General features: G+C 42.7%; 1 protein-coding gene across 2 annotated transcripts in view; it reads left to right on the top strand.

Moving 5' to 3' along the window:
* The first annotated feature begins 4,971 nt into the window (after positions 1–4,971).
* The window catches only part of LOC121569177 (band 4.1-like protein 3), an 87,131-nt gene continuing 79,456 nt past the window's right edge, over positions 4,972–12,646 (top strand). The window contains exon 1 of one of the 2 annotated variants that reach the window (XM_045221412.1): positions 4,972–5,039. The gene's annotated coding sequence lies outside the window, so the exon portion shown is untranslated. Of the gene's footprint in view, positions 5,040–5,788; positions 6,044–12,646 lie in introns of those variants that run through there. The other variant, XM_045221399.1, reaches the window with a different exon arrangement.

Raw genomic sequence — 12,646 nt, 5'->3', positions numbered from 1 at the left:
CCTTTTCACATTAATTTGTAGCCCAAACGGTTCGGAAGCTACAAACAGAAGTTGGCACGTAGACGGTATCGACTTCAGACGAGTCCCTTGACACTTGTGGGGGGTCGTACAGCAAAAAATGTAATACTAGCAGCACCCTGTCCTAACGCACCCTGTCCTAATGTCATGGCGTTTGCAACGCCAGAGTTGTGGGTTTGATTCCCACGGGGGGCCAGTATAAAAAAAAGGATGTATTCACTAACTGTAAGTCGCTCTGGATAAGAGCGTCTGCTAAATGACTAAAATGTAAATGTAAATGTCCTAACACATAAAATACTAGCAGCACCCTGTCCTAACACATAAAATACTAGCAGCACCCTGTCCTAACACATAAAATACTAGCAGCACCCTGTCCTAATGCATAAAATACTAGCAGCACCCTGTCCTAACACATAAAATACTAGCAGCACCCTGTCCTAATGCATAAAATACTAGCAGCACCCTGTCCTAACACATAAAATACTAGCAGCACCCTGTCCTAATGCATAAAATACTAGCAGCACACTGTCCTAATGCATAAAATACTAGCAGCACAATGTCCTAATGCATAAAATACTAGCAGCACACTGTCCTAATGCATAAAATACTAGCAGCACCCTGTCCTAACACATAGTCATAAATTATGTATCATGGGGCGGCGCACAATTGGCCCAGCGTCGTCCAGGGTAGGGGAGGGAATGGCCGGCAGGGATGTAGCTCAGTTGGTAGAGCATGGTGTTTACAAGGCCAGGGTTGTGGGTTTGATTCCCACGGGGGGACAGTATGTAAAAATAATGTATGCACTCACAAACTGTAAGTTGCTCTGGATAAGAGCATCTGCTAAATGACGTAAATGTAAAAAATTTAAATGTATCTGATTAATTTGATTAATTAATTTCAATTAATGATTGCACCTTATCGCCTATAACTCCTATCAACTGCCCCATGGTAGACAGCATGACTAATAAAGAGCCTATTCTACTGACCTCGCCTGTTTCAGCTGCAGTGATCATGACAAGAAATGTGCATTGCAGCCATCACCCCTCTGTCAGTTTTAAGACACAGCTAGAGGCCATATTAGTCTGTGTGTTGACCATGAGGTGGCAGGAGAACCCCATTTTCCTCCATATTGAGTTATTTTACCAGCCACCATATCTATGTACCATTTCCTATATCTGATATCTGAAGATCTGCCACTTTTGCACGAATCTGGTATAGTAAACCAGCTCACCCTAGCTCCTTTTATGATGAGTCAGTCTAAAAGAGTCTCAAACAGGTATGTAGAACAAGGGACCAGATTCTCCCTTTAGAAACAAGTTGACTGAACAAACGGAAGCCCAGTGGATAGTCTCTAGCCCTTACAAAGCTTGCTGCCATTTTTTTGTGACTGTGTCCTCTCTGTATTAACATACCTGACGGTCTTGTGAGCTCCAGCTCCTCTGGATGGGTCTTTTATTGTCGCTTATTGACATTTTGGTGAAATGTCAGCTGCCACAATCTGCCCTTCTTGAGCCTGGGTTATGTTGGTGCTCTGGTCAAGGAAAATAGCAGTCATGAAAGAGCTGGGAACGTATTCCCCCTGTTGCCTGTCATTATCTATTCTCCTCACAAACCCAATCAGGGTCAGGTTTCAGAAAGCTTCTTAGAGTAGGAGTGCTGGTATAGGAAAATGTTTCCCTTTTAGATCATAATGAATTAGATTATATGGACAAGGGGAACCTGATCCTAGATCAGCACTCCTACTCTGAGACAATTTGTGAATAGGAGCCCAGAGTGGTTATAGCACACAGGCAAGTACAGAGGAGATGGCCTCTTCACAGCAGAGTAAGACCTTTCAGCCCTATGCTTTTCCCAATTCCTCTTATTTTGACAGATCCTCACCATTATCAGTGGTGATATTATGGTTATATGTGGTGAATAGTTTCCTTTTTATATTTTTTCTGTACTTTTCGGGGTGTTGTTTGTGTATTGTGCTTGCCATATCTAGGCCTACATATGGACAAGAACAGCAACAGTTTCATTTTAAACTTGAAACCTCTCACAGTTTGATTTCCTCCTAGTTTCACAAAGTAGCTTTCTCTGACATACTAAAATAGTAAGAGAAAGCACACTAATAACAAAGAATGTATTATATTCATGGTACATTTCCCAATGCATGATGTTATCCACTATCAGGTGCCTATTCAGAATTGAAACGAGTGAAAAAGCAGCGGGTCTCCTCCGCCGGTGCGTCACGGTGGCTGTTTTCTTTACTCAGTGGATAGCTTTGCATTCTAATGGGTATAACACCTCACTTTGATCAAGCCAGACAACATGGCAGCTCTACCTATGCGCTGTCTCCCTCTCTGTGGAACCTGATTGGAGAAACTGAACTGGGAATGAAAGCTTGTGAAGAGACATACAGGGGTTTATATTTGAAGGGGAAATGCCCGGAGATGGGGAAGATTATAGCAGGTATGCTTCTAAAAAATAGCACTGGGAGGAAATCTTTATTATCCCTTGACCTTTTCTCTGCAGCTTGACTTATCTTATGGCTGACTTGACTGGTAGGCCTATACTTTCATTGTATATGCAAATGAGGTGAAAGACTTACCACATCGGGCCTTAAATGTCAGGCAGTGGTGGAAAAAGTACCCAATCCTCATACTTCACATTACATTTACATTTTCGTCATTTAGCAGACGCTCTTATCCAGAGCGACTTACAAATTGAGTAAAAGTAAAGATACCTTAATAGAAAATGACTCAAGTAAAAATGAAAGTCACCCCAGTAAAAATACTACTTGTGTAAAAGTCTAAAAGTATTTGGTTTTAAATATACTTAAGTATCAAAAGTAAACGTAATTGCTAAAATATACTTAAGTATCAAAAGTAAAAGTAAAAGTATAAATCACTTCACATTCCTTATATTAAGCAAACCAGACGGCATAATTGTATTTTAGTAATTTTTTTAAAGGATAGCCAGGGGCACACTCCAACACTCAGACATCATTTACAAGCCAAGCATTTGTGTTTAGTGAGTCCGTCAGATCAGGGGCAACAGGGATGACCAGCGATGTTTTCTTGAGAAGTGCGTGAATTGGACCAGTTTCCTGTCCTGCTAAGCATTCAAAATGTAACGAGTACTTTTGGGTGTCAGGGAAAATGTATGGAGTAAATAGTACATTATTTTCTTTAGGAATGTAGTGAAGTAAAAGTAAAAGTTGTCAAAAATGTAAATAGTAAAGTAAAGTACAGATACCCCCAAAAACTACTTAAGTAGTACTTGAAAGTATTTTTATCTAAGGACTTTACACCACTGATGTCAGGTATCTTTATTTATTAGCTAATGTTGTAAATCCATTTTAATTAAGTGTTGTGTGTCATTATGTTCTATATCATTCGTAAACATAAATCAGAATTGTCTGTGTGAAAAGCTGTTTGCTGCTGTACTTCCACTAATAGCCACATGAAGCCAGTATTCCACTTCACACCAAAGTGCCAGTCTAAGATGCAATGGCAGTGAAGCGCAATGTGCTCCAAGGATTATGTTACTGCAATCTGACCACATACTTGCTGAATCTACCTTCTGTTACAATACTGATTTAATTTGTTGCGCTACAGCCATTTACATTCCATAACTCCCTGTGGATATTGCCTAATAAAATAGTGCACACAGCGATGCTCCAGATCAGGCTATATGGCTATACTGTAGTTATCCGTAATATAAATAATTACTTTCCAGAGGTTATATCTCTGTTTCATTGGATTAGTAAAGTTATATTGCATTGTATCCAGGCCCCTCATGGAGGCAGCAGTTACCATTCTTATCTCATGCAGACCACACTCTGTGCGTGGGAGAGGGTGGGAGGCATTTATTCCAGGTGACAGGTTTACTTTCAGTAATTCATAAGAAATTTGGAACACACCCTTCATAGGGATCGGGTAAAGATAAGTGTGGTCTGAGGTGTACAAAGAAGATGCAGCCTACTGATGTGTCGCTGTGACATTCTTTGTAACTCCCATCACATTCTAAAGGGAATAATTGTCATACCCAAAGCCAGTTGGCCTGTTAATAATAGCCTAAATTATGTTTATCAACTCCAGCATTTTGCCTCTGAATTTCCCTCAAAATCAGATACAAAAATCAGATGCATATATAGAGACTGATACAGGCATTTGCCCTGAAATAACCAGTAAGCTTAGTTATTCAGTAGTGCATGCACCTCCATTTCAATAGCTATAACATATACTATTCTTCTTGCCATTGCATTAGGCAGCAGGAGTGACATTTGTATGAATACAGTAGCCCAGAGGGACAGTAGCAGTGGTGCAGTGGTCTGCCGAGTGGTGCAGTGGTCTAAGGCACAGTGCTAGCTGTGCCACTAGAGATCCTGGTTCGAATCCAGGCTCTGTCGTAGCCGACCGGGAGACCCATGGGGCGGCGCACAATTGGCCCAGCGTTGTCCAGGGTAGGGGAGGGAATGGCCGGCAAAACTGTAGCTCAGTTGGTAGAGCATGGCGTTTGCAACGACAGGGTTGTGGGTTCTATTCCCACGGGGGGCCAGTATAAAAAATAAATAAAAATGGTATGCACTCACCGCTCTGGATAAGAGCGTCTGCTAAAGAGCGTTGTGCCAGTAACCGAAAGGTCGCTGGTTCTAATCCCCGAGCCGACTAGGTGAAAAATCTGTCGATGTGCCCTTAAGCAAGGCACTTAACCCTAATTGCTCCTGTAAGTCGCTCTGGATAAGAGCGTCTGCTAAATGACTAAAATGTAATGTAATGTAAATGTATCTCACTCAATAAAGCCACTGGAATTGAGCTCCAACAGCCAGCCCACATCTGTTTAACTGACAGTAACCTTGGCCTATGAGGATTGACCTGAAGCGTTTCCTTAATTGCGCAATAGGGGGCGTGAATGTGTGGAACGCTGGGTTTAGTTGTGGAGAGCGAGAAGACTGTTTTGCAGGTGTGAGGCACTCTCTTCTGAACTGCATTTAGGCTACCGCGACCCGCCAACTAGACATTTCAGAAATAACGGTATTTGTCTGAGCGGATTGTATCAGTTGGCTGTGAGCACAAAAATTCCTACAGGAATCAGGTAAACACGTTTTCAAGTGAACTATATAGTTCATTCGGGACGGACTTTAGCGCGTTAATGTTAATGAGAGTAGCCTAAAAATCTGTTCGGTTTTTTGGGCTCACTGAGTAGTGTGTTTAATGTGAAGCTCTATCGATGGGTTTTTTGAAAGTTTACCTTGTTGCAGGTATAAATATTTCCCTTTAGAAGTTGTCTAAACATTTTTGAGCGAACTGTATTGCCTAATGCGCATTTCATTATTTGCGAAAATGATTTGTTTTTACAACAATATCCCACATCTGTGCGATGGAGAGATTACATATATTCCCTTGAATTATGACAATTTCTCCTTTTAGGCTACTGTATTTTACTGTATCAGGTCTCCATGCGTTCAACAGCTGTTGATACAAAGTATCCTGTGGGTAACGCTTTGAAGATAGACATATGGCTACTGTATTCTACATCTGGAATTAATTTTCCAGTCGCTGTAGGCTACTCTCAGGCGAATGGTTTCATTTTGAAACAGCAAACAATTATTTTCTTGCATACTGTAGTAGTGAATATATATATATTGATATCTGCAGCAGTACAACGGTCTTTGGCCGTAGGCTGTAGGGAAAATATTAGATTTCAGTCTCCGCAGGCAAGAATGTTGTTGTGCAGTGATTGTCGTGTACAGGCGCGTGCCACTGTCAAAAACATTGGCGCCAGTTCTGGTTGCAGTTTGGAATAAGCACTGCTGGAGGACTACAAATATTGACGTAGCATAATTATTACTGTTTTACAAAAGTTATACCGGTGTAGCCTATTTGATCTCAATGTTATGTTGTTGGTTCATCAAATCACATTTTGCACTTTGAGTGTTGGACTTCTTATCTTTTATTACATTTTTCTCCCACATAACTCTGGATCAACTTGAATGGAATTCTGGATGTAATCTGGATGTGCTGTATAAACTATCATGGTGAGTACAAATGAATACTTCCTACATTTCCACACAAAAGGAATATAACCTGTTGAAGGGGTCTGCCGTTGTCACCTGTCAACAAATTGTGGGATATATAAGTCTACTGTAGGCTACAACTGTTAGGCTCCTTTGCGGTTGCCAAATGCCTTGGAGGCAATACATGCATAGCCTAGCCTACCCCAGCAAATGCCATTGCATGTATGACCCAGAGAGAGTTGAATTGGTGTGAATTGACTACAGCCACGATGCCGAAGTGCATCCCTTCCTTTGGCTGTGACAAGGAAGTGAATAAACTCAAGAAACACAGTTCAAAAAGGTTATTTTCTGACAGCCTGTTCTGTTTGGGTTTTAACCTACCGGTATTTGTCTCGTATTTAATCTTCCCCAACCCCCCAAAGCTGTGGATTAACCACAGCAAATGTCAGTCAGCACAGCACTACAAACACTAAGCTATTAAAATACTACATAAATGTCTGTCAGTCTTCGGTCTGACTTGCTGTTATTGTAATTTTTTTGCAGTTGATACTTCCTATTTATATCGTTGGGCTTCTTCTGTTCATTCCCTAGGGGAAAAGTTCAGATACTGTCAGGCAGATGTGCCTCTCTCTCTCTCTCTCTCTCTCTCTCTCTCTCTCTCTCTCTCTCTCTCTCTCTCTCTCTCTCTCTCTCTCTCTCTCTCTCACTCTCTCTCTTTCTCTCTGCACTCTCTCTCCCTCTTTCTATCAGGGCAGTGTTTTCCTGCAATATGATACAAAAAAAGCAAAAATAATCCTTATTGATCTGCAGGTATAACTTAGACTCATCCTCCTTTCCCAGCAGCAGTCATAAAGTGCTCCATTACCGTAATGACTCATGCCTACTGAACAGAAATGTTTCATGTAGCCAAACTTATGGGATGATTATGAATGCTTAAGTGCTATGAAAGTCAAAGTATCAACTCAGCATGGTAAATATTTGATTGGAATACCCTGGCTAGGCCTGCTCCAGTGTTCTTGCCCCCCTGCCTTGTAGTTTGGGAGAAAACAACAACTGTTTCAGGTTGTCAGGGCTTTTGTGCATATATTCTTTTTAATTAAAATTTGGTGCAAAAACTTCTGTACTCACGTTACAGTTTCCTGATTACTTTTTGTAAAGCAATATATATGGTCGCCTCTGAGTGCAAGATTGTTGTGCACTGATTAAATAGTTATATTTCCATTTCAAGATTGTAAGATAGAATCTCAGATTGCACTGCACTCTCCCTCTAATATAGAAGCTCATGAAAGAAGGTTAGAAGAACCCTCAAGGCTATGCACAAAGCATTCCCAAACCCACTCCCTCATCTCTCCCTGTCATCTTAGCTTTAACACACACGTGCATATGCAGGCACACATACTACACACACAGACACTAACACTCAAAACTATGCCAGTCTGCACCTGCAGTACCCAGGGGAGCTGCCCTCCACATCTTGTTTGATATTTTTCCAGTGATACTCTCACTGTAATTACAAATCTGCTACATCTCACACTAGCCTAGATCAAAAGTGGATTCCATATGCAATACACTGGTCTACTCAACGATTCAAAGATACGCTTGTGACTATGTTAAACTAAAGGTCGACTTATTGAAGTATCACTCACCCTGGTCTCAGGGCTATGTTGTATTGATGAGTCCCTTTAAACGTGATGAATGAAACTGCAATGAATAGAGGTCAGGCCCGTATTCACAAAGCATCTCAGAGTAAGAGTGCTGGTTTAGGATCAGTTTAGCCTTTTAGAACATATTGAATAAGATTACATGGGCAGGGGGGACCTGATCTTAGATCAGCACTCCTACTGTGAGACACTGTGAATACAGGCCCAGTTATATGTCAATTGCATTGTAACTAAGGCTCAGAAAACAGAAGTAGCCTGCCCAGTGCCCACTGTGCTCAAACAGGTGGATTCAACATTGTTTCACATAATTATTTTAATGGTGTTACATTGTTATTTCGGTGTTTTTACACTGTTCTACCAACATGGAAAACAAAATAGTCATCAACAGACCATTTTTTGCCTTTTTTACCCAGCTTAAAACCAAAGCGCTATAGCTGGCCTCAATATTTGGACTCGTTCAGTTGTTTGTTGAGAAGTCTTATCAAATCTCTATCAAAAGTGAACGTTGAACTGACATACGTGCTCAGTGGGTAGGTCTCAGTTAAATCAGTGCTGCTAGGTTCTTATCATACACTGTGTGATGAGTGTTGCACATTGACTGTAACAGTAATAATGGTCATCTATGATTAGTTTGTTCATTGACCTTTGGCCTCTAAAGCACTTATCCTCTATTGACGTAATGGGCCATAACGAAAAGCTCATCTCCTGAGTCAATATTCTTCCTTCCGCTATCTCCGGGCTTTTATATCAGTGATTGAAAGATCATTGTTCCAAGTCATGCGAGCAATTCGTGTCAGCGGTCGCAATGATAATCGCTTTGACAAGGTATGACTAAGTAGCCTATCTTTCGCTTGATAATTTCTTAACAAATCCTTGTTTTGGGTGATTTGTCAAGTCTTCCCCAGAGTGCACTGGATTTCTGATATCACGGCCAAAGGTTTCACTAATAGCTGGGAGTGCTGTGTAAAACAGGAAGTGAGCGTGAGTAACAGAAAAGTACGAGGCAGCACTAATGACATAACCCCACTGTCAATGTACCCCTGTCTGTAGAATGATGCCTGTTATGTATTTAGTGGTGAATAGGTAAACCATTGTATCCTTAGCTTGGGACTTTTAAATGTATCTATACACTCAAATGTCATCCAAAAAGCTTTTCAGTGTCTACACAGCTGCATCAAGAGCTTACATAATGAATGCAAATAGGTACTAGATGGCCTTTTAGGACTGCCAGGTCTGTGGCTTTAAAGTCCCAGTGCAGTCAAAAACGTGATTTTCCTGTGTTTTATATATATTTCCACACTGAGGTTGGAATAATACTGTGAAATTGTGAAAATTATAATAATGCCTTTTTAGTGTAAGAGCTGTTTGAAAAGACCGCCTGAAATTTGGTGGGATGGAGTTTTGGCCTGCCTGGTGACATCACTCCCAGACAGTCCTAGCAAAATTCTTGCTTGAGAAATTGCTCTTTTGCTAAGAAGATTTTTGACCACTTTAATTGAGTAAGGTAACTGTTACACAGAAATGATTTGACATTGAGATCAAAAAAACAATTGCATTGGACCTTTAAAGGATAGAGTTTTTTCATGCACACATTTTTTTATTACCCCTTTTTCTCCCCAATTTTGTGATATCCAGTTGGTAGTTACAGTCTTGTTTCATCGCTGCGACTCCTGTACGGACTCGGGAGAGGCGAAGGTCGAGAGCCATGCGTCCTCTGAAACACGACCCTGCCAAGCCGTACTGCTTCTTGACACACTGCTCACTTACCCCGGAAGCCAGCCGCACCAATGTGTCGGAGGAAACACCGTACAGCTGGCGACTGTGTCAGCATGCATGCTCCCGGCCTGCCACAGGAGTCGCTAGAGCGCGTTGGGACCAAACCCTCCCCTAACCCGGACGACGCTGGGCCAATTGTGCGCCGCCTTATGGGTCTCCCGTTCACGGCCGGCTGCAACACAGCCGGGATCGAACCCGGGTCTGTAGTGATGCCTCAAGCACTGCGATGCAGTGCCTTAGACCCCTGCGCCGCTCGGGAGGCCGTTCTACTCAAATTTGAGTAGATCTTTGAGTAGATCTTTATTCCTTAATATTATGAAATCAGACGACACACCAGACCTAAGTATGTCAACTATGTTACCTTTCTTTCTCAGGAATTTCCTCAGCTTCCACTCAAATTTACCACAGCTATTTATAGACGAAGATGATAGGGTAGCCTACAATGTTGAGACACCCGAGTCGAGGCATTTTGAGTGTCCTCTGTAGGTTCGACTCTGCCTCAGTGTTGCTCATTTGGCTGGCTGTGCTTTGATTGCCTTTCTCTCCAACAAAGTGTGCCCATTCTTCACGTTTAGTCCACTGTAAAAGTCTGATTGAGGTTTCAGACATCATAAAGATGATCTTCCTAAATATCTTTGTTGAGGGACTGCCATAACTAGAGCCCACTTGCTCAGCAAAGCAATTATAGTCTCTGTCATATTAGATAGTGTGCAGGGGAATGGCTGAAGAACAGGTCAATAGGCAGGGAAGGAAGTCTGGAGCTTCGAAGATGTGTCTGTGTGTCTGTGTGTGTGTGTGTGTGTGTGTGTGTGTGTGTGTGTGTGTGTGTGTGTGAGAGTGTGAGTGAGTGTGTGTGTGAGTGTGAGTGTGTGTGTGTGTCTTACTACAGCAGATCTGTCAGGTTTGACTGCATGCCTGCGGTAGGTGAAGGAGGGAACTTGCAAAGCAAAACAACAGACAAACTCTAAGAACATAATTATCATCCTCCCTCACAAACATGTACAGTGTATACTAGGTTAGTAAGTGTTGCTATGTTGAGGAGTATACTGAGGAGTATACTGAGTATACCAATGCATCACAGCTTTGGATGTAGCAAGCCCAGATCTAGGCTATGTTAGCAGCAGCACACAGAGAAAGGTGCCAGCAAGTTGTAGCAGCAGCACACAGAGAAAGGTGCCAGCGAGGTGTAGCAGCAGCACACAGAGAAAGGTGCCAGCAAGTTGTAGCAGCAGCACACAGAGAAAGGTGCCAGCAAGTTGTAGCAGCAGCACACAGAGAAAGGTGCCAGCAAGTTGTAGCAGCAGCACACAGAGAAAGGTGCCAGCAAGTTGTAGCAGCAGCACACAGAGAAAGGTGCCAGCAAGTTGTAGCAGCAGCACACAGAGAAAGGTGCCAGCGAGTTGTAGCAGCAGCACACAGAGAAAGGTGCCAGCGAGGTGTAGCAGCAGCACACAGAGAAAGGTGCCAGCGAGGTGTAGCAGCAGCACACAGAGAAAGGTGCCAGCAAGTTGTAGCAGCAGCACACAGAGAAAGGTGCCAGCGAGTTGTAGCAGCAGCACACAGAGAAAGGTGCCAGCAAGTTGTAGCAGCAGCACACAGAGAAAGGTGCCAGCAAGTTGTAGCAGCAGCACACAGAGAAAGGTGCCAGCGAGTTGTAGCAGCAGCACACAGAGAAAGGTGCCAGCGAGGTGTAGCAGCAGCACACAGAGAAAGGTGCCAGCGAGGTGTAGCAGCAGCACACAGAGAAAGGTGCCAGCAAGTTGTAGCAGCAGCACACAGAGAAAGGTGCCAGCAAGTTGTAGCAGCAGCAGCACAGAGAAAGGTGCCAGCAAGGTGTAGCAGCAGCACACAGAGAAAGGTGCCAGCAAGTTGTAGCAGCAGCACACAGAGAAAGGTGCCAGCGAGGTGTAGCAGCAGCACACAGAGAAAGGTGCCAGCAAGTTGTAGCAGCAGCACACAGAGAAAGGTGCCAGCGAGGTGTAGCAGCAGCAGCACAGAGAAATATAATCTATGGCAGCACAGCAGTCAGGAGTTATTCAAACCGTTATTACGGAGACCGCGGTCATTTGGCTGGCCAATTACCGTCATCCAAAATTCCATTACCCTCACAGCCCTAGCATTCTAGTCCATCTTAAAATTCTGCAGTTAAGACCTTTTTTTTATTACCGGATCTCGCATGGCTGCACATAGAGGCAATGTTATTGCCTCACAAGAAAACTGCCACTTGTTTTTACTCTGTGTGAGATATTCTATTGCAGTAATTGTCCCTGGTGCCTTCTTCAGCTCGTAGAAATACCTAGTGATCCATCCCCCCTGCTGAGTGAATGCCCTCTGTAGATGCGTCAGTGATGGATTCTGGAAGGGCTTCGCTGAATAGATTTGTGTGTTTTTTCTAAACTTTTTTTTAGCTTTCCAATTGTTAGAATGTTATTAGCATGGATCTGACAAACATTATATATGGATGCACCTGAGCTCAATATCGAGTCTCATAGCAAAGGGTCTGAATACTTATATAAATGTGATATTTCTGTTTTTTATTTGTAATAAATTAGCAAACATTTCTCAAAACCTGTTTTTGCTTTGTCATTATGGGGTATTGTGTGTAGATTGATGAGGGGAAAAAACCAATTTAATCAATTTTAGAATAAGGATGTAATGTAACAAAATGTGGAAAAAGTCAAGGGGTCTGAATACTTTCCGAAGGTACAGTACACGCACACACACATACGTACACATACACACACACACGCACACACACACACACACATACGCACACACACACGACCACCCCGCCATTACCACACACCACATCAGCCAGTAGCTATCAGTTAGGGCATCTCTCTCTCTTTGTTGTATGGTTTTGCATGAGGACACGTGTCTGCTTTGTGTCGGGCGGCTAGCCTGAGGCGTCTGAACTCACCCTTGGTTGTGAATAATTGAGGATCTATTTAACCAGTGTGGGGCGGACTCAGGGGCGAGGAGAGATAAAGCATCCCACCCACCTACTCCTCCAGTCTATATCTCTTTCCTAGGGTGCATCTCAATAGTCTGAAGTGGCGTCCTCCATTCTCACCTTGTCTCCTTTCCTCCATATACAGTGACATTCAAGAACTAGACAGGTGAAAGTAAATTGGTGTGCATCCTCCATATTGATTTGACTTAGCCTGTGTTTTCAGTAAAGATGAAG

This window comes from Coregonus clupeaformis, chromosome 7, assembly GCF_020615455.1.
Source record: "Coregonus clupeaformis isolate EN_2021a chromosome 7, ASM2061545v1, whole genome shotgun sequence".
Taxonomy (NCBI): domain Eukaryota; kingdom Metazoa; phylum Chordata; class Actinopteri; order Salmoniformes; family Salmonidae; genus Coregonus; species Coregonus clupeaformis.
Note: the sequence above shows the minus strand (reverse complement) of the source record. Positions and strands in the feature narration are given on the sequence as shown.